The sequence below is a fragment of the Cygnus olor genome, chromosome 8 (assembly GCF_009769625.2).
Source record: "Cygnus olor isolate bCygOlo1 chromosome 8, bCygOlo1.pri.v2, whole genome shotgun sequence".
NCBI lineage: Eukaryota > Metazoa > Chordata > Aves > Anseriformes > Anatidae > Cygnus > Cygnus olor.
In genome coordinates this window covers 27,114,838-27,135,724 of record NC_049176.1, presented here as the reverse complement: position 1 = coordinate 27,135,724, position 20,887 = coordinate 27,114,838, and positions in this window count along the sequence as shown.

The window sequence follows — 20,887 nt, the reverse complement described above, 5'->3', positions numbered from 1 at the left end:
TTTTTTTTGAGCAATTTTCACCTCAGCAGTCAGGATTTATTATACTTTCCATATACTTTGTTTCAAACAACTAGACATGCTTTTTATAGAAAAGCGAGCATCTTATTTTGCTAGTGAGTTATTTATTCCAGCAGACAGTTCAAAGAATTCTGCTACTTCAATCCTGTTATATGATTATATATACATTTAAGTTAGCTTATCACACACCCATTAGCAAGACTACCACACAGAGAGGACAGAACAATTTCAAAATAAATTTTTGGAATGAGATGAAGAATTGCATAAGGATGCAGCTTCAAGTCTATTATAATTTTCTCTTTTATTTGTATTTGAAAGAAAATGAGGCATAATAAAGAGACTGTTTTCTCTATAACTTACTCAGTTTACTCTAGTATTTTATGTAACATATGGTGGGACTGTAACATAAACTGTATACAGAATTCTGTATTAAAATAGCATTTATAAGAACTATTATCTTGCCAAAACGAAAAGAAAGCAGCCTGCTGGTTTCATGTTATTGAAATCAATACCAATAATGTCTCTACTTCTTTCCAACTTCTGATTCATATAAAAGTACATGGTTTTGGTATGCAGGTTGCTTTGTAAGTGAAACAGTGGAAAAACAGCGATTCTACTAAAAGAGGGAACAAATCAAAAGACTACCTTTAAACTCAACAGCAGATTTTTTTATTATTATTATTTTTCTTCTCCAGCTAACATTTTACGCAGTAAATGCTTTCTGGCAAGGAAATTGTTCTGCTCAGATCTGACATTTCACAGAACAATAGCAACATAATCAAGAAATTTCCTCAGTCCGAGATCTCAATTAACAAATACTTGCAATCTTGCTTCAAAATAAATGTTTTCTTATGCATAACAACCAAGAATATCTTTTGAATTTCCAAGACATCACACATGAGGATAAAACCCTCTCTTCAAAAATTACCTTAGTGGTTTGGAAGTGTCCATTCTGTAAAGCAACCAAGCCAGCTTCAGATGCTCCCTTCCCGACCACACCCAGAACTCTTCTGTTACCTATTCTTAACAAATACCTTGCCTCCACCCATGGATTGGTAACTGATCTCCTGTCATCACTCACTTTTGGGTTTACAGGAAGAGCACTGTCACCCTTCTAGCTTCCTGCACGGACTGATGAGTTCACAGGTTAATTTTCTGATCCATTACCGGGCATCTGAAGCTAGGTCTGGCCCACAGGGTGGCACACCAGGAGTGGTTATCTCCACTATTCGGCAATCATATATGTCTCTTCTAGCCATCCAAGTGTCTAGAAAACCAGACTTACCTTTACAGGCGAAACTCTGTGTTATGATCAGAGAAAAAGGGATGGAGTTCATACATACATTTAAAATCTTAAAAACGTATTTTTAATATATAACAGGAAACATTAGTTCTTAAATATTAACTATAGAGACTTTGTTAGTATGACAAATGTTTGTTTATTGTAAGAAGATCTTTACTAAAGAGAAAAGCAATAATGATTATACTGAGAATTCTGTGACCTGGTTATTTTATGAGTACCAAAATGGCAGAATGGACCAGGAGAGAAATCAAACCTGAGTAGTCTGACTAGTCTGCAATACATAAGGATCACTGTATCTTTGAAGTCTGATTGTTTCCTTATATTATCCTAAGAATCTTATTATCCCTTCAGAAGAAATCTTTTGTTTCTTTAGAAGGTCACCTTTGTAGACATTAATACAAAAGAGAAACTGAAAACCCAAAGAATTGTCCACTCTGTTGGTGCTCTGACAGCCGCAGGGATGCCTTAGTTACAACACCATTTTACTTCAGTAAGCTCCCAAATTTAGCGGGTTTTGGCCTGGATACCACTAGGCCTGTCAATCATTCTGCCTGGAGAAATAAACACATTTTTAATCTAGAGTTCTGTTCTCCTTCCCCTCAGCTATTGTTCTTGTCATATTCTCTTAGACATGAATAACAAAATCACATTTGAATTCTCCCAAAGAGCAAAAAAGAAAAAAGAAAAAAAAAAGTTTTTATGCAGAAACAACCACTCTCATCACAGTAAGTGGGTGGCCTGTTCAGAGTCAACTTTGCTTAGCACCTATTTTGTACTGAAATTGTCATATTACCTTGTCAGCAAGCCTAAAGCAGTGCTAATGGATAGATAAGTCAGGACACAGCTTAAAGTCTACTACAGACATTGAGTGTGCTTGCTGTGGGCAGGATTCCATTTGTAATTGTCAGCACTGGTATATATCCTACATCTTCTAGCTACATTTCTCCACCTCACATCTGAATTAGATTTCAGAATATCTGAAGTAGCTTAAACAATGCAAAATAAATAAAAACAGCTGCTTGCCATAATTTCTTCCTCATCAGCCTGGACTCTTCACAGATACTTCAATAAGGCAACTGAAAATCAAATGACCAAATAGTAGTTACTTATCAACATAGCATGAAGACCATCATCAAAATGTTTATTTTGTAGAGAGACCAGACAAGAAGAGTGATGATTAACTTCTGGCATGCATGCTAGACCTGTTTTCCGGTATTCATACCAATAGCGTATCACGTGCACTTTGGGTATAACTCTGGGGAATGACAGAATCCCAGTGAGATGATAAAGCCTTTTGCTGGCTCCTTAACCTCGTTTGTCACAGCCAAATGTGGTTTGTAATATGGAAGAAAAAACAAACACTAGCAATGATGCATTTGCATTAGCTGATTCCAGCCAGGTATACTGAAGGACGCTGTTCAGAAGCATTCCTTCTCTTCTATGCTATTTGCATAAATTTGTCCTATAGACAATAACAACAAAATCTTTCCAATTTAGTTAAACCTCCCAAATTGCATATATATGTAATAATAATTGAAGTATATTTTCACTGGAGAGGACTTCTGCAAATATAAACACAAAAACACAAACTGAAAGAATGTCTGCCTGTCTCCAAATTGAGTAAGTAAGGCTCTCCTCCCTTGACAGACTTACTTTCCTGCTATGTTGTGAGAACTTGCATTTTTCTGTCTTTCCAACATGAAATGTGTTGATAAGCTACCTCAGCTGGCTCCTGAAGCTTCGAAGTCAACAAACACAGCGTGGAAAATAAAATAGTGGAAGTGAAAATAAAATGGATGCTTTGCAAAGGCACCTCCTTGATGCAGCAATAAAAAAAAGGAGAGATTTATTCACAATGGACAGCAAATCACCTGCAGCAGCAGAGATTATGGACAAAGATGCAAAAATAGTGAACCAGCAGCTGCTGACCAGCAGCTCTGACAGATAAAATGATAGGAGGATGCTGGTGTGAAGCCATAATAAAGCAGTTTTACCATGGAAGCAAGAGGAAGAATAAAAAGACATATTTTCTTGTCATTTCATCCTTTGTGATCATAAAATCAGACTGTCTTTCATCACAGTAAATGGAACAATTTGCAAGACAAGTTATTACGAAGCATAAAAATAACAGAATCAGACCAAAAGTTGTTACCAGCATTTTCTTAGCATCTAAAACAAAACCGATTTTAAGTCAGGAAAGTTTAGTTTGATCAACTCCAGAAAACAAATAGAAAAAGGCAATGAATCATCTCACAGTTTCCCTGAAGCTGTGGGACTCAACTGTCACTAAAGGTTGCCTTTTGCTACAGGGTTGTGCTGTTGGAAAGCTTGACCTGCACAGCAGTGGTTCCTCCGGGCTGCCCCCTATCTAGTTTTTTCCTTAGCAATGTGCTGTTTCTCCGGGTGACTGCTCTGCACTCAGACCCAGCTCCTCCAAAGCACCATGCATTGGGCTACCATGGCAGCCATCAACACTCTCTGCATCTCAACTACTGCAGGAAGCAATGAAGGGGTAGCTAAACGTCCAGCAGCAGATCACACAGCCATCACCCACCCAGAACAACGATGTAATGTAGCTGCTTGAAACCCTTCAGATTTACTCATCTTCTCTCCTGTGATACATGTGAAATAAAAGGGAGTCAGCAGTGGTGGGAAGTCTTTGCTACCTGCTGGATGGTGGTAAGCGATGATCCCTGTTAATGATCCTTGGTCTTGGCTGAACAACAGCAGTCCTCAGTCCTTCTACATGTGCATCTTCACCTTTCAAACAACAACAACTTCAATATGTAATGGAACAAAAACAGTAACATGACTACATGCAATAAAAGTGAATTAATAAATTCACAATAGATATTCCTGATAAAACCATGTATCACAGTTTATTAAAATTGCACATTTATAATATTTCTATTTTATTTTAACGTTCTTTGCCTCAGAACTTATACACAACCAAACAAGTAAGATATTTTTTGAGAACACTGTATTCTTAAAGGCTAAGGTATTAATGATTGTTACTATTATTTGCAGCTGGCAGAAATGTTTGTAGAATATTCACTGGAAGACATCCAAAGGTTTCCTTTCTCTTTAATATAAAATCTGCACATAAAATAAACCTACAATTTGCGTACTGTATTTTAAATTAATAACCAGAGAGAAAAGAGTATGTATTATATGCACTAATTAGATACTATATCTATCTCTTAAAAAAAGCACAGCTTTTTAAAAGAAGTTAAAAACAATGTCATTAGTTTTCTTCAATAAAGGAATATAGGAACATCATAACTCAAGTAAAATATTTGTGTATATTCTTTATTCAGATGAATCGCAGTCACTGTATCTTAAAACTCTTCTCTCAAGAGTTATTTGTGAAGTGTTACAGATTTTTAAATAGTTAAAAAGCAAATAAAAACATCATTTTCTGTAGGAAATCTTAACTATAAGACTTCCCATCGCTGTAAAAAATAGCGGTTATCATGAATATTTGTGTTGAGGTAGTAAATAAATTATGACAGGGTGATTACCCAGGGCCAGTAATTAGGCCCATCCTCCACAAACCATATATTTTAGACTCGATAGGCTACACTATCATGATAGTGAGCTAGTCAATAGTTTTGTGATTCAAAATGGTCAGCCAGTGAATAGTACAGACTGCTAGTGATTTGATAACTGGGGCCAGATGGCTATATTTTAAACAGCTGGACTATCTTTATTATCTCAGTAAGATAAACTTTCCTATTTTTCTAGTGGTCCTTCTTTCCACCTGTCCCAGCACTCAAACATGGAGACTAAAATTGAATATTTGACATGAGATGTCAGGAATGCCTTATACAATGGTAGTAACATCTTCATATACCTACTACCTACTAGCGATACCAAACCTAGTACATTTTAGGATTGTGCTTACCTTTTACACAGTTGTGTTCTCAGCAGCGGAAGCTGTGTTCAACTAATGTATCTCTTCCTTGTTTTACATGGTTTTCAAGTGCTGAACTCCTGATATTGGTTTCTCATACATACATTGTATGCTGTTAAATTTTATTCTGTTTCAGTTATTCAGGTTGTCACAGTATCCATATCTATCCTAAATGAATTTTTAATCCTCTTTTGTATTAGCAATATCTCTCAGTGTTTGTTTTCAACAAAATTTCGTTAGCATACTCTTCTTGTGACACAGTCATTATTGAAAATATTAAACAAGCTTTAATAGTGATCCTTTAAGATTTATAATAATGTCCTCCCTCCAGACAGCAGTTCATCTTCTAGCACAACTAGGATTTTTTTTCTGCAATAGCATTTTCTTCACAACTTATCTTACAGAGGTCTAATAGATATCTACAGTGCTTTCTACTGATTACAAACAGTGGTATTAATCAACAGAAATATATTCACTCAACCTGTTTTACTTTTGCCAAAGTTAGGTTTCATTTTACATCTTCTTACATAGTTGTTTTTCTTAAAAATACATTCTAGAGCCTTAAATATCGTTGAGGCCACTCTTACTTTTCTGGTTATCCTTTTTTCCCCTTTCCAAAATATAGGCAAGAGGCTTGCTTTTCAGTAGTGATATGCTACCAGTTGGCAGCTTTATTAAAAATCCTTGCTGCTGGACATGCAATTTCATGTGCCAGTTCTTTCAGAATCCAGGGACGGAGATTATCCCATCCCTCCAATTTCAGAGCTTTAAGCTGTCTGAGTTTTTCAAACTCAGATATGAAAATTTCCATTTTTATATCCTCATTCCATTTACATATTACATTTCTCTTTTCTGGATAGTTTTATCTTTAATTGCAAAGTGCCTGGGAAAGCAATTCTTATTAGGTCTTATTTTCATAATAAAGGTCCTTTGATAAAACAGAGTTCTATGTTAATTATTAGACTTTGCCACAATAAATAAAAAAGACAGTTTTGGGGTTGGTAGGGGATTCTACAGCCAATTCTATGTAAAAGCTTTACAGTGAAAGGAGAGGAACAGTTATGCAACCATGCATGTAATAGTGCTATGACAATATTACTGCTATCAGACCATGCACTGTTTAGAATACAAATAAATCGCAAAATAGCTGGATTTGGGGACTGCAAATGGCAGAACTGAAAAGAAAACACTGCAATTAAATGATTTCAGGATCTTCAAGTCTTCTATAAGACTATTTAATTCAGGAACCTCCACTGCATTCCTCTGATCTCCACAAGACAGAGTTAGGTTTGGGAATTACAAAACTTCACAGGTTGGAGGTTAGGATCGTGTGTAGCTTCTCCTGGTCTAAAGCTAAGTACTTCCCAGGGTAGGGTGAGTTACTATGGGCTCTTTCAGATATGGTTAGAATTGGACTCTGAGAGTTTTCCAAGGTAAGGCCTAGGGCTATGAATTAGGACAGTATAATTTTTAGCAATTTGTCCTAAAAACTGACAATTGATAAACAGTCTGTTGCTTTTATATTTGTCATACGGTAACTAGCTTCTATCTTGTCCTACCTCTACTAGTCCTAGATACTTGAAAAGTATGTGTAGCCACTTGGCTGCTCCATTGCTTTGGGTTATCAGAGAACCTGATGTAAAAAAAAAGAAAAAGAAATACAAGCCTGGGACATCTTTTTTTTTTTTTTTTTTTTTTTCCAAATTGTGCCTGTATTTTCTGTGTGCAGATTATTGAGTAGCAATAATGGCAGGTACAAAAATTATGTACTGTATGCCTAATAACATGGAAATAAGGAAGAATTGCAAGACTCTATTGCCTGGCAAGAAGTTACTCAAAGTAAGATCTAAATACATTATATTAAAACATTTTTTTTTCAGTTTGAACTCTGTGCACGTGTATGAAAAACAAATAAATGGTGTCTCCTTTCTACGCTCACTTACATTGTGAAAATGAGGTTCAAAAGGATGACAGCAGGAAAAAAGAAAGAATGGAAGTTAGATTTACAGAATGGAGTGAAAATGAGAGACACTGTGCTCAAGGTTTTAGCCTGATTTTGATCAGTCCTACAATAGATGGTTGATAGAAAAAAAATAATTAGGTGGGATATTGAAAGAGGAAGGAATTTATATTTTTAATTTCTTTATACTCACAATAAGTCTTCCAGAAAATAGCGCTGTATTTTTAATAATAGGTCGTCCTAATTCACTGGCCTTTGGATCTCATCACATGGAACTCTGCAACAATGCAAACATTCTAGCAATTCATGAAACAATAGACTTTTTGCTCAGAAAAAACTTCCCTCTAAATCACACTCCTTGCTGTCAGAACAGAGCAACTGTCAATGCAATGCTATATTACAGTCCTGGTGCTAACACGTACACATACAATTCAGGCAGTCTTAAACCTAGCAGAAGCAGGGATAAGCTTCTTCCAGTGAAGACGGGAAGTTTGAGCTGGTGGATACGCATCTCTTTCAATAAAGACTATTGGAATCAAAAACAATTAAAGCTAAAATCTGTCATTATTTATGATGTATTTAGACTGACATAATGCAGAAGAATCTGCTCTGACTTTTCAGTAGAGTGGGAAAAAAAAGGTCTGCGTAATTTAATGAAATTACTCTAAATTGATATCAGTGTAATCAACAGCAAAGAAAAACTCATGAAAGAAACATACCAGTGTGTTTTTCCAGCAGGGCAGAATCTGGATCACAGATGTTCATGTTCAGGCAGATGGCATGCATACGTAATATGTGTATAGGACAGATATTCAGGCATATAGAGTGACTGTCCAAAGCATAACTGGACTTCCCAAAAGATTTAAAAGGGTTTAAGTATATACCCAGATGCTTTTTCAAAACTTCTGTGCCCCACAAAATCTTTTCAGGACTCGGAGTCACTTGACTGTAAGGACAAGGACCATCCTGAACCATGACATTTTCTGAAAGATAAGCCTCTTTTTATGCAAACATGGAACTGGGGCATAGATTAGCAGGAAATTTTAGACTAAATGCTATAGAGGAAACCACAAGGGCATCTGGCTCCTCCTCAGATCCAGCCCCCAAGTTTCACTCCTCCTCAAATCCAGCCCCCCGTCACCTGGGGCATGCACAACCCCTGCTTTTCATGTCACTGCTTCATTGTCGGCATCTCTTTGTTCCCTGCTGTTCTTCGTTTCTGAACATTGGAAGCCTGGATTAAACAAAAAAAAAAATAAATAGTTATTTTCTTTTAAAGAAAACAGCACTGTATCAGCAGAAAGCCTTGCCTGTTGTCCCCATCTCCCTCATGGTGTTCCTTCTTTGCCCTGTGGCATGGCAGCCATTTTGCTGCGCAGAAGCCCAGGTGATGAAGGAGCACTCCCCCTGTCCCCATTGCCCTCAAGTGAGCCTCCCTGCTATCTGGGGGCTGGTGTGTGCCTTGGGACAGGGTGAGGGGGATTTTCATGGCCACTCTTGCAGTTGTGTGCAGGTTGGGGTTACTTAACATGCATCCTGTCCTGCCCAGGGGCCTCCACAGGGCTTCTCTGCTCCCTGTCCTGCCCCTGCACCACAGCGGAGGGGCTGAGGCGGGAAAGAGAACATGGCTGCCTGAGGGGGAACACAGAACCTGGTGCCGCGGCTTGGGTGAAAGAGTTGTGACAGCATCTCTGAAGGAAAAAATGCCCAGGAATAGAAAAAGAAAGAGGATAAAGGACACCAAAATATAGTGTAGTTAAAGTGGGCATTGCGTAATGGGGTGCTGTTAGTCACCCTCCTGTCTTGAGGTCGTCTGTCTCAGCCCAGTGCAGCTGGGTCAAGATAATACCTTGGAGGGCCAAGCCCACACATCAAACAGCAGCTGCCATTGCTGGGGGAGCACTGAGGGAACGTGAGCCCATCCTTCAGAGGAATACTGCCCTAGAGGATGCACAACATGGCCATCCTTGAGGTGGCAAGAGAAGTACTCGCACCAGCCTGGCAGATGGTACACAGCAGCAGCACGCAGGAGGCGCAGGTGCAGCACTGGGAGGATCCAAGGCATCAGAGAAAGAAGCTGCTGAGGAAAAGGTTAGTTTTATTTAACTAAGCAGGGTTGCTCTGTGGCCCTTCTGGCACAGCAAGGGTCCCAGGTGCAGTTGAGAACTTGGTACTGTCATGGCACCTGCTATTCTTCTGGTATTTCGGGTTGTGGTGGCAGCTGGTGGCTCCTGTGGCTCCTTGTGACCGAAATTCAGAGGCAAAAATGAGGGTAAGAGTGGTGGCAGGCAGGTGCCGACACCTTGTGGGCCAAACCTCAGGAGTTATATTTTTGTCCAGGGCCACCTTACCAGGTTTTGTGCCCTGGCTGGGGTCCTCCCTGGTCTGAGATGCTGTGCTGCCACTTGCTCACTCTCATAACACATGACAAAATTTTATTAGTCATGGGTGATTCTAAATAAAGAATTCATGAAAAGTGTTGTTTTTTTTTTCTCGTGTATTTTTCAACAGAACGCTCTTTCTAGAAATTCAAATTAAACTAGACAGTTCTGTCAAGAAAATGTAACAAGCTTCTGCTAGATCTTATTCCTTCACACCAAGCATTTATGCTTTGTTTTTGCCATAGTGGCAGGTGGACGTTTCATATGGACAAAAGTAGTCTTGGCAAGGACTGATTAGCAGGATATTAAGGACAAGGTAGGCAAAAAAAAAAGGCTGCAGTGATGAATTTGTCAACACAGCTTTTAGTGTTTACAGTGCATCAGTCATATTAATAAAGAAAAATGTAAATGTGCAATATATTTGGAGAGAATTTAGTTGAAAGTGCTGTTTCAGGAAATACAGCCAGGTCCAGAAGATAATTCTGCATTTTGCATGCATTCTCTATGTACATAGCCCTGGTTTTCGGAGTACAGCATGAGTGCCCGAGGGGCCCTTGATTTACTGGGTTCTTGTGATGGCTGAAAATCATCTAGTTAATGTCATTACTGATAGCAAAGGAAATAGATATTTAAATTGCTTTTCAGATAGAATAAAACGCATAATTAAACATTTTTCAGACTTCTTTTTAATTATATGGGGTCTACTTTTTATCTTGAGCCCCTGGAATTCTTTGTCTGTGTAAACATACAATATGATTTTAATTAATAGCCAGTAAAGACCTCAGGACAGAAATAGTATCCTACAAAAAGATTTCTGTTGTGCTTTATTATATGAACAAATCTTCTAAGGAGACTTTTAGTGTCCTATTTTTTTCTTTTTGAATATTGAATTATTCCTCTGGGACAGAATCCAGTTTGGACAGAGGTTAGTGCATGTCAGGGCCATCCTGCTGGCACATATAACTGCACTTGCCTGTAGCATTCTTTCTCATTGTTGGTAAAATGGTGTATTTCTGATCCTTCACATCCCTTTTTCTCTCTGTTGCTAGCAGGCTGTGTGCAGCAATAGCACAGCCAGAGAAATTCCAAAGATTTTCCTTCAGTGAATTCTTCATGAATCTCGGGGTCCAGCAGGGCTCCCCAGGCTATGGAGCAGGGTGTTGCTGTCATTTCCTCAGTTTGTACTGCAATGGTACATGTTCCTTTGTGGAGACAACTCAGACTGTTTAGGACAGCAAAATATTAAGGCCTTTGGGCGCTTTGCATCCCTATAGCATATAAAGCTACAGGGTACAGGCAACTGAGTTGCAGACTGAAGCATCTATCAGAACTTCTGTAGTCAGTGCTGGATGCTAGGATAGGGAAGTACAAGCCACATCTCATCCATTCTTCCACAAGAATAGAAAGTCGATAGGTTAAATTTAGTCCCAAATCTCAGTATACGCCTATTGCTGTCTCTACGTGGTTAATTTTATAGAAAAAGTTTGTTCAGTCTGAAATGTTTATAGTGTTTGAAATTTCAGATGTATTCTATTTCCAAATGCCTTGTTATGACTTATACAGGTTTAATTTTCCTTAGTGTCTCTGTAAGTAATCCTGTGTAGCTTATTTGAAAAAACAATTCTTTTTAAAGAGAGCTGACATTAAACCTCTTTTTGTGCTTTTCATACTGCATACCCAAGATGATGCCTTGAGTGACTTCTATTTTCTAAAACAGAGCACTGAATCTCTTTTTGTGGAAAAGATAGTGGGCCAAAGAACAATGGTTTTCTTCTGCTAGCTCATTTGGTCCTACTGAAGTGAAGGTGGAACTTGAACTGTTTGAGTAAAATCTAAAGCAAAGATATTTGGCTTTCTGCAGAAGGAGGATCTATCTGTATTCATCTTCTAAAGATGCATGACAATACGTGACATACCTTATTTCAATTATAATGTGCTCAGTCTGTGCAGTGCTTTTCTCAAACTGGGAGGAGGCAGGCTAACCCGGGAAAAGGTTGCTTTATCCCAGAAATGGGCAGAAAAAAAGATATTGCCTTGATGTCACCAGCAGTCTTCCGACTTGTTTATTTGACCCTCCTTCCAGTGGGATTTGCCTTGATTTGAAACAGCTAAGACCTGTGTGAAGGCTGTAAGAGGTTACCAACGCTCCTAACAAGTTGTGCCACCTTTGAATCAGTAGATGGAGCTCCAAGATAAATCGTTCGAGCCCTGAAGCGGTGCAGTCAGTTCAACACACAGCTCTTCAGGGGAGACAGTAATTACAAAACTAAATGATATCCTTAAATAATCACTAGGGATTTCTACATCTTATTCTAAAAATCGTACCATGCATACATAGAGGTTTGACAGGGGAAAAAAAAATAAATCTGTGCCTTTCTGCCAGATCTCTCTGGTGTCTTTCAAAGACGTTAGAAGGGTCTGAATGATAGCCAAAGTCATATGTGTACTCTTGGCTTCCATGCCTTATGTGCAGTAGCCTATTACAGTCTAGTTTATAGAAAGCTGCTCATGATACCGCGCTTTAATTTTCATCTTGTTAAATTGATTGCACTACTCCCATAAAACATGAATTGTTGGCACTGACTTCCATGTATTTCTGCACTTGACCATTTTGGCCCTTTGGTCTCCCAGCCATGGTCTATATTCGGTGCTGTAACCATTGTTCAAAAATCTGACCCTCTAGTTTTGTGGCACTTTCTATTATTCTTCAAATTGTCTTTGACCTCTACTGTTCACATATTTGCTAATCGTTCCCACAGTAGCTGAGTGCCTATTCAAAAATTGTTTTGAGTAAAAGAAAAGAACAATCAACATCATCAAAAAGAATTACCTCCTGAAATTGCAGTGCCCATAAAGCATGCTATTTTCCAACAATGTTTTTACCGTGGCAGACAGCAGTAAAAGATAAACTGTCAGAGCACAAGTATGAGTCAGAGCACAATGGTCTTAAAATTATTAATACATTATTGAGCACAATGGTCTTAAAATTATTAATAAAATGATTGAGGCTATGACAGGAATGACAATTTATTTTAGGTGAAGTTGAGCTTCAGAAATAATTGGCAGAGAGATACAAATTGGTTATAAAATAGCAGGAAGATTGCTATGCAGCTTCTTGCCAGGTAAGTGAAATTGCACACCTTTGTGGGAATGTTTAGGTGATAAGACTAGGCCCAGCCTTTTGGAGAGGAAAAACAAGATAAGGAGTGACTCTTGGAAGAAACCTGGATTAGGTCTGAATTAATGTCTTCGTGTTCACAGCATGGGATGGAAAATACTGCAGGTTTTGTTTTGTATTCTTCTGTCTGATAACTTCATGTAGTACCAGTAAAGCCAGGACCACTATGTTAATAGCAGTATTATGTATTAATGTAAAATGAAATGAATAATGATATAAGCTAACAGGCTGGGCTCTGAACTTTGGCTGCAATGGGAAAGACTTCCTACTTGTTCTTCCCACGTGGGTAGAGGCATACTAACCTTCCAGTAGGTGACAGACAGATGCTGGGACCTTTAAGGTATCAAATCCTAGCAACATCAGCTGTTGGAGATGGTGAGTTGGTGAGTCACACAGCTTGGGGACCTGGTTATATCTTTGTTTAAATTCTTTCTGGCAATTTTCCCGAGGCTGCACCTCACACTGCATCCCCACTTATTTTCCTGTACCCTTGGAAGAACAAAACCCAGCTTTGTGGGAAGAACAGACAGAAATGGAAAATGATCAGACAGATTTCTTATGAACGTTTCTTGCAAGAGGTATGCATTAGAGCTTGAGGGCACACCTGATGGTGAAAGTTGAGATAACGTTTCTTCCCCTGGGACCTATGCTGAGCTGTAGAGGCCAGAGCCCCTCACTATGAAAATGAAGATCTGCAAGAAAATGCAGATCTGTAGATTTCGAAGAGACTGCTGCAAAATGGCTGTGGTTAAGGGAACCAGGTCCCTCCCCTTCCACTGACCTGTGAGGATGCTGGAGAGTTTGTGCATATTAACGGCTGGCTGTAAGTTATGTTCTACAGAGTTTTGCAGAAGAATTTTTTTCTGAGGGTCTGCAGAGTTGCCCTGCTTCAACCTCCTTACAATATTTATGAAAAAGTTTGGCTAAGCTTGCAAGGCCCTGTAAATCCCCAAGAGATCTGCATGCAGGATTTCCATTGATGCCCCTTGCAGTTAACTTTCACCAAAATCCTTGAGTACCCAAAATAAAGACCCCAAAAGGGAGTCCTTTAAAAAAAAAAGGAAATTAATTAGGTAGAAAAACGCTTTCTGTTGTTTGAGAATTCAGTTCCCTATAACTGTCACCCTTGGTACTAAGAGCAGCAAGTTTAATCAGAGCTGTGGCTGATTTTTTTAGATATGCTTTGTAATGCAGTCCAGCTTTGCTACTAAAACCCACTCTTCCGTTATGCCTGGGAGGAGAGATGTCTCAATCGGGAATAATATGAAACATGTATGTTGGATTTCTTTTTTTAAAAAAGAGGTTAAAATAGCAATAGCAGCCTCGTCACAAAGCACTGACTGGGGAGCAGCTTGCAGGAGCTAATAGCCCTTGGCATTGCTTTCAGTGATCCAGTCTCACAGGTGGTTGTCAACTCCATGGAAATACTCTCAGTCTTGGTTGTTATTTTTAATTTTTAAGGTAAATATTTTTAGTTAGATGAGAGCTAAGAAGAACAGCTTTTCAGTTAAACTAATTGTCTGAAATATATTAATGGTGGAATGCCAATCTTTTCAAATCCTTTGGGATTTTTTGAAAGAAAGGAGAGGACGGACACATATCTGATAAAGTTTAAGTAAAGAAGCCATGGGATTTTGATAAGAAAGTGCTATGGAACGCAACCTGAATTCTTAGGCCAGCACAAATGGAAATGAATTTGACCATGAACTCCGTGATCAGAGCTAGTTTAGTCTCCATGTATCTACCGAACAGCACCTGCAAGGAAAAAAGTAGATAGTGAAATACCTTCTATGGAAAATATTTCATTACTTCAAGTTGGACCAAGTTTAATGAATTGGAGAAGTAAGCTGGGTGAGAGTGATATCAAGAAGTTTCACATGAAAAAGGGAAATACTGGATAAATCGTGAGTCTTTGACATTTCCCTTTACAGCTGGCATAAACCAGCAGAGTAGCAAGCACTCATTATAAGCAGTGCTCCAGGAGAAATTCTGGAAAGATAATGAATGTTCATTTTTTACATTGCAACACCAGCCCCAAGGCCAAACCTGTCCAGAATTTTAAACAAGGAATACCAGGCTAAAGTGTTAAAACCAACTATACAGCATGTTTGGATATGGCTGTGGTTTCTCTTGAGTAGGTGCACTTTGCTCTCAGAGACTGAAGTTGCATGCTCACTTCCATGTGTTTATTAATGTAAGCAAAAATTCTAGTATTGAGCCAAAATATAGTGCCTATAGCATTAGGAGGGAAAGGATAAGGGGAGGGGACCCATGTACCACTGATGAAAAAAAAATACATTATGTACCATGTCCTTTCTTCTACATCCTATAAACAGGACCCATAGAGATTGAATGCTCTCTGGCCAAAAGGCAAGGAGGGCAAAGAGCTGTAGTACAAAACAACAGAACCATCACTCCCTCTTAATGCTTTGTCTTTCTGCAGCCTCTGTCCAGGAGCCCTGGAGCCCTCTGATCACTTCCCCATTTATCATCCTTCCAGACTGCAATCTCTCCCTGGAAAGGATTCAAAGGAATTAGGGAAGAGCAAAGAAATAAGGAAACGAATCTAGCAACAGAATTCCAGCTCCTCTGATGAATTACTTGCTAGCCTAAGCTTTAGCTGGAATTTCAAGGCAAATGTTAATGGTCTGATAAGGAGTCTTTTAAAAATAGAAATAGCATTGATAATACAGTGAATGATTCAGGAAATGATCCTCTTTACACTAAAACTTCAAAAATAGATAGGATAGGTTCATTTTCTGGAGAAACCACCCATTTAAAATAATATGCCTGAACTCCCTCGCCACAGAGACAGCTTATTTCAGAGAGAGTCATCCAAGACCTCAGCTAGTTCAAATCAGCATAGCTTGACTGATTGAATCCTGTAAAAACATAATTAGGCAGTGTGTCCTCCCCACTCCATTTCTTGGAGAGAAGTAAGGACAGGCCTAGTTCTTGGGGGCTACAAGGAGAGGAGCTGTCACAAGCAGAAGTCTACACTGGTGAAATAATCAAAAAGAAATAAATTTATCTGTGAAAGGATTCAATACAATTTGCAACAATAAAAATGCAACATAGCTGCTCATTTGCAGCAAAGTGTCACAAAAAAGCTGATCAAAAACTCCATCCCACTTTGCAGTACAAAAGATTAAGTAAAATGAAACCATTTTCAGTGGAAAATTGTACAGAGAATAAAGCAAAAGACCTCATCTCTCACTCTGCAGAGTAATTACTAAAAGATACCTAGTCAATAGCTTTGTTCTGTCAGAGTCCATGATAACGTACAAAGATAAAGCTAGACAGACTGGCTAGACGTCATTAATATAGACCCCATAATATAGAAACTACCTCTCCAGATTCACTCCAGATAGAAATCTGCTAATAACCATGATGTAGTTACATTCATAATAAGGAGAATTTCTTTCAAGCTGTATTCTGACTGGGCAGTATTTTGCTTTGTATGTCCCAAAGACCAATTGTGTGTGGCTATGCTATAGATAATGAATGTACCGTACAAAAAGGCTTAATTCAATCTTCAAGGGAAAACTAGCTCATGTTCTGCTTGTTTCGGTAAAAGGCCAAACTGGATGATTTACGGGACTTCTCTAAAATGGAGTTCTGCATGGAAGAGAGCAGGGCGATTATAAGCCTGGGTGGCAGCGTGACAGTGAGCGAGATCAGCCGTTGAAGAAATTGGTGCCTAATCTGATTTGCAGCATGTCAGTCACAGTATGCTAATGCTGCAGTCTTCAGTGGGCCTCCACCAGAGATAGATTTGGCCCACTTAACTTAGCTAGAAGGTCTGGAAAGGGTAAAGTCCTAGCAGTAAATCCTGGAAATGGCTGGGAAGCATAAACTCATCCACTAACATAAGCCAGGACTTTGTAACTACCTTCTGTCATCACAGTAACGTGGATCTGCTCTAGGCAGCTTTGTTACCATGTCTGAACTCTGCTTTAAAATCTTCACTTCCTGAGTTTAAATTAATTCCTACCCATCCTTGCAAAGAGAAAATACAGAGGAAATACTAAAGCAAAAATATCCATATGGTTCAGAATCAATCTCTGCACCAGCCTTCAAACAGTGAGCTACTATTTTAATAAATACCATTTTGCAGGAAGATCAGTAAAAAGCTTTTACAAAAGTTCTCTCTTTCTCCTGGCATAAGCAGGCAAACCATTTCACTTTAGTCAGACAAGAATCGTCGTATCAACTTCTTAACATTAGGGCTTAATTGACATCAGACCACCTATCAGTCCACGTTTCTCCCAAAAAATAACTAGGTTTATAAGTTTGGCCATAAAACATTAAAAAGAGTGTGTGAGAGGGAAAAAAAATGAAAAAAAAAAAAAAAACAAACTCTTTATTTATGTCTGTGAAGACCTTCTGTTGCCAGATAGTTCAGAGTATCTTACTTTTCAGACTGTTTCCTGATGGCTTGAATCCTGATTGCTTGTCCTCAGGACATCAGTATGATATTAGTTCCACTGATCTTGTTGACTTTGCTTTCATGTGCAGTGGGTAACACTGGGGAAAAGCAGAAAAGATGGAGTCATTATGGATTCTGAAAGAAGTAAAAACAAACATCCTCCACAGAGCACTGTGAAGAACATAGAAGACCCTGCAGCACAGCTCTGCCATAACAACCCACTCATCCCTGCAGGTTTTATCTTTCTGAGTGGAAAATTTGCATGGCAATACAGACAAGTCAGTGTAAAAGGTGCAGCCTAAGCCTCCAGGCACAAGCATATCAGTGCTTTCCAGCAAAAGAAAAGACAAGTAGGAAATGTACAGTGCTGGACAGAAAATCTCGATGGATTCTAGCTCCCTGATCTACCCAGTCTTCAGGGAAATTGCACTCTAGGAAAGCATCAATCTCTGTCCCCATCTAGTCAGTCATTGGCCTGTATTGGAGTTTTATGAATCAGGTGTGTAGGATGTGCAATCCTTGTGGTGGTATTTAGATGCTGGAAACCACAGCTAGGTAAATGGTCAGCTTTTTCAAGATGTCTATGCAGACAAGATACTTAGTTTTGATGCAGATCAGGCAGGTCTTTCCTCCTAGGAAAAGTATGACACTGGATGCATATCTGTGTGTTCTGAAATGATTTTGAAAGCGTGATCCTTGTGGGTTTTTTAGCTCAAGCTGCCAAGGTCCTTGTACTAAGCACTGAAGCTCCCAGGCTGGAGTAAGTAAAATCTGTTAATCAATGTTGATCAGTAAAGTGGCTATTAGGAAATACAAAGCAGACACACTCCCTCCTATTCCCATGCCCCTCTTATCAAATCCATGTAGAGCATGCCACGCTTATCTGCATGTCTTCTTATACCTAAGTGTAAAACATAAGAAGATACCTTCCCTCTGGATGTCTGGGATTTGGTTACCTATTATGCCCAATAGGTTGTAGCAAATTTCATCTTTTTCAACTGTGAACTCAGCACTGCAGCCCATCTTCACTGAGGCGTCCAGAGATTTCTTGGCCTGAGAAGGTTCCTGGCTGTGATCATTTTTAATCCACCACAAATTAAGGCTGCTTTATATTGCAAAAGAAAATCTGTTTTCATCTCCAGCTTGCTTTTATATGTGAGATAGAGTGCAAGGGAGAGAACAGGATCTCTGGTGCTTAGGGAGGAGCATGCAGATAACCTTAATTTTGCACATCCCCAAGGTATCGATAATATGAAGTCCAAAGATTTTGCAGCAAAACCACCGCATACAAGGTTTATGTAGCAGTGGAACCAAAGTTGAACAGTGCAACAGTTACTAGTTTTCCCTACAGAGTGCTAAAAAGCAAAGGCACTGGCAGTGAAAAAACAGTATGGAATGTCAAAGAGGGAAAACACACACACATATCTCTGCATGTTTCAGATGGTGGAACTGGAAGATCTTATTCACAGCACATGCCAGTCATTGCTATTTTGTGGCACTCCAAACTACATCAGGGCTTGCACTGAGGCATTGCACATTGGTGGCTTTGGACTAAAGTGCAAAGATGCTGCTCTAAAAGCATCATTTCCCCCAAAACCTAATATTGCAAAGGAGAGAGGTGCCAAGCTATGCTGGTACCTGGTTCTGCAAACTCACACACTGACATTCTTATGACCCGTTCATGATTTTGGCTAACTGCCGTGTGAAGAGATTGAGTGCCAGTTTGAAAGAACCAGAAGATGGAACAAAGTGCTTGGGCTTTGATACTTGTATTTGACAGCTGGATTCATATCCCATCACAAGATCTCTCTATTAAAAGATATTTTCAATAAGGAAAAAACAAACAAGCAAGCAAACAAACCAAAACAAAACAAAAACCAGAAAGACAAGGGCAGAACTTCCTATTGAGAAGGGAAAGGTGAAACAAAGACAACACAGTATTTTGCCTAGCTAACATACAGTTGCAGTATAATTGGATTTGAGTTCAGAATGGTAACTCTACACACAGAACTGAACGATCAGGTATTTTGGGGGCTGATTTTTTCCAACCCAGGCTGTCAGAAAGACTGAAGCAGGCAAGCTGGTGTGTGGTCATCCTCACCACTGCGGGTACAGCGGCAATGAGGGGAAAACTGAATTTGCATTGCCTTGTATTTACTAACCCTCCCCAACCTGGCAGGGTTCCTCTGCTGAGTGTAACAGGAATATCTTTATTTCCTCTGAGAAATGATTTGAGGCTCCTGCAGAATTCAGAACAGCTGTGCAATGTGAAAAAGAGAAGGGTCTGTACAAAATGCAACGAAAAGGCAGAGTAAGTGAAAATAAAGCTGAGTGGGGTGGTAGTGGGGAGCATACGGAGATGCAAGCATGACCCTCGCTAAGGCTGTGATCCAGAGCTTATTGATTTCTGCAGAACTTTCCTCTTGTATTCAAGGGGCTTTTAACCAGCTCCACGTTTGCATTGGGAATCAATAGAGCTTCTTTTTACTAGCTTCCCAGTGTATAAACACTACTGGTACTAATAACCAGGAATGCAGGGCATAATAATGTTGTTGTTCCCTCACAGAGAAGTGCTCTGTGCCGCTGTGGAGAGCCGATCAGTCTGCTCAAGGGAGATCGTGTGGGGTGTCAGCATAGCTGCACGTGAGGGAATGGAAGGACAGAGTGAGTTATTGAGATAGATGGGCAAAATTTGCTTGAAGAACTAACTTAACTACCCGATTCAAAACTGTTACATAGCAGATATGCAAGGCAAAGAAAATCTGGAAGCATACTGATAACCTGCTGAAATAAGGGCTTTTTGATGAGCAGTATGGATTCCCCCCTTCCCCTGCCATATCCCACTTACCTGATCATTCTAGTTTCCTGTGAAAAATCCACAGAGAAGAAGTCCAGAAATAGAGCAACTTTATGAAGAAAGGACTCATCAACTAACGTGGAGAGGCTTTGTAACTGATTTAAGATCTTTAGCAAAAACAGTACGTGTTTTCCTGCCCCTGCCCAGGGCAGCTTCTGTAGAAGGAACTATCAAAGAAAAAAACGACGCTGGATTATTTTCAAATGGAGATGTACTTTTGTTAAAGGGGCCATATAATTCATAGGCAATGCCATTACTCAATTTTTATAAGTCTCATAAAACTCAGAAATAGGGTTTTTTAGCAGGAGGTGTGCAAGTAGAGAGCTGCACTAGGGCAATTCACTGGAAAAATAAAGCACACAAAAATTACAGTGTTGTGTAGCAGCTCCTAAAGGGTCTTGCCACTGTGGTTACAGTCAGCCAGGTGGGACCGTGTAACACCTGGAGCCGGACTTGCACGTTTCGTGTTACCTTGCTGTACCACAGCTGCAGTCTCGGGGCAGAGCCATCTCAGGGCATGCATGGCGCTGGCTGTGAGAAGAGGCACTGAGTGACAGGGGGCAGTTGTTGCAGAACCCCCCAGCATGGTTTTGCTAGCCAGTCACCCCCTAGTTTGTCACCAGTCTTGAATATGGTTTTTGCCACCAAAACAATGTGATTTTCTTTATTAAGTTCTTTGTGTAGTGAGATACAGCTGTTATAAAGAGGGAGGGAAGAACTCCAAATTCATTCCAGCTGTGATACAAGGTGATAAATCAGTCCATGAAGAGCAGAACTACAGGTGTGCAGTGCAAAGCTGTGTATGCTACAGCGCACCTGAAATTACATTATTAGGGACTAGATTTGGC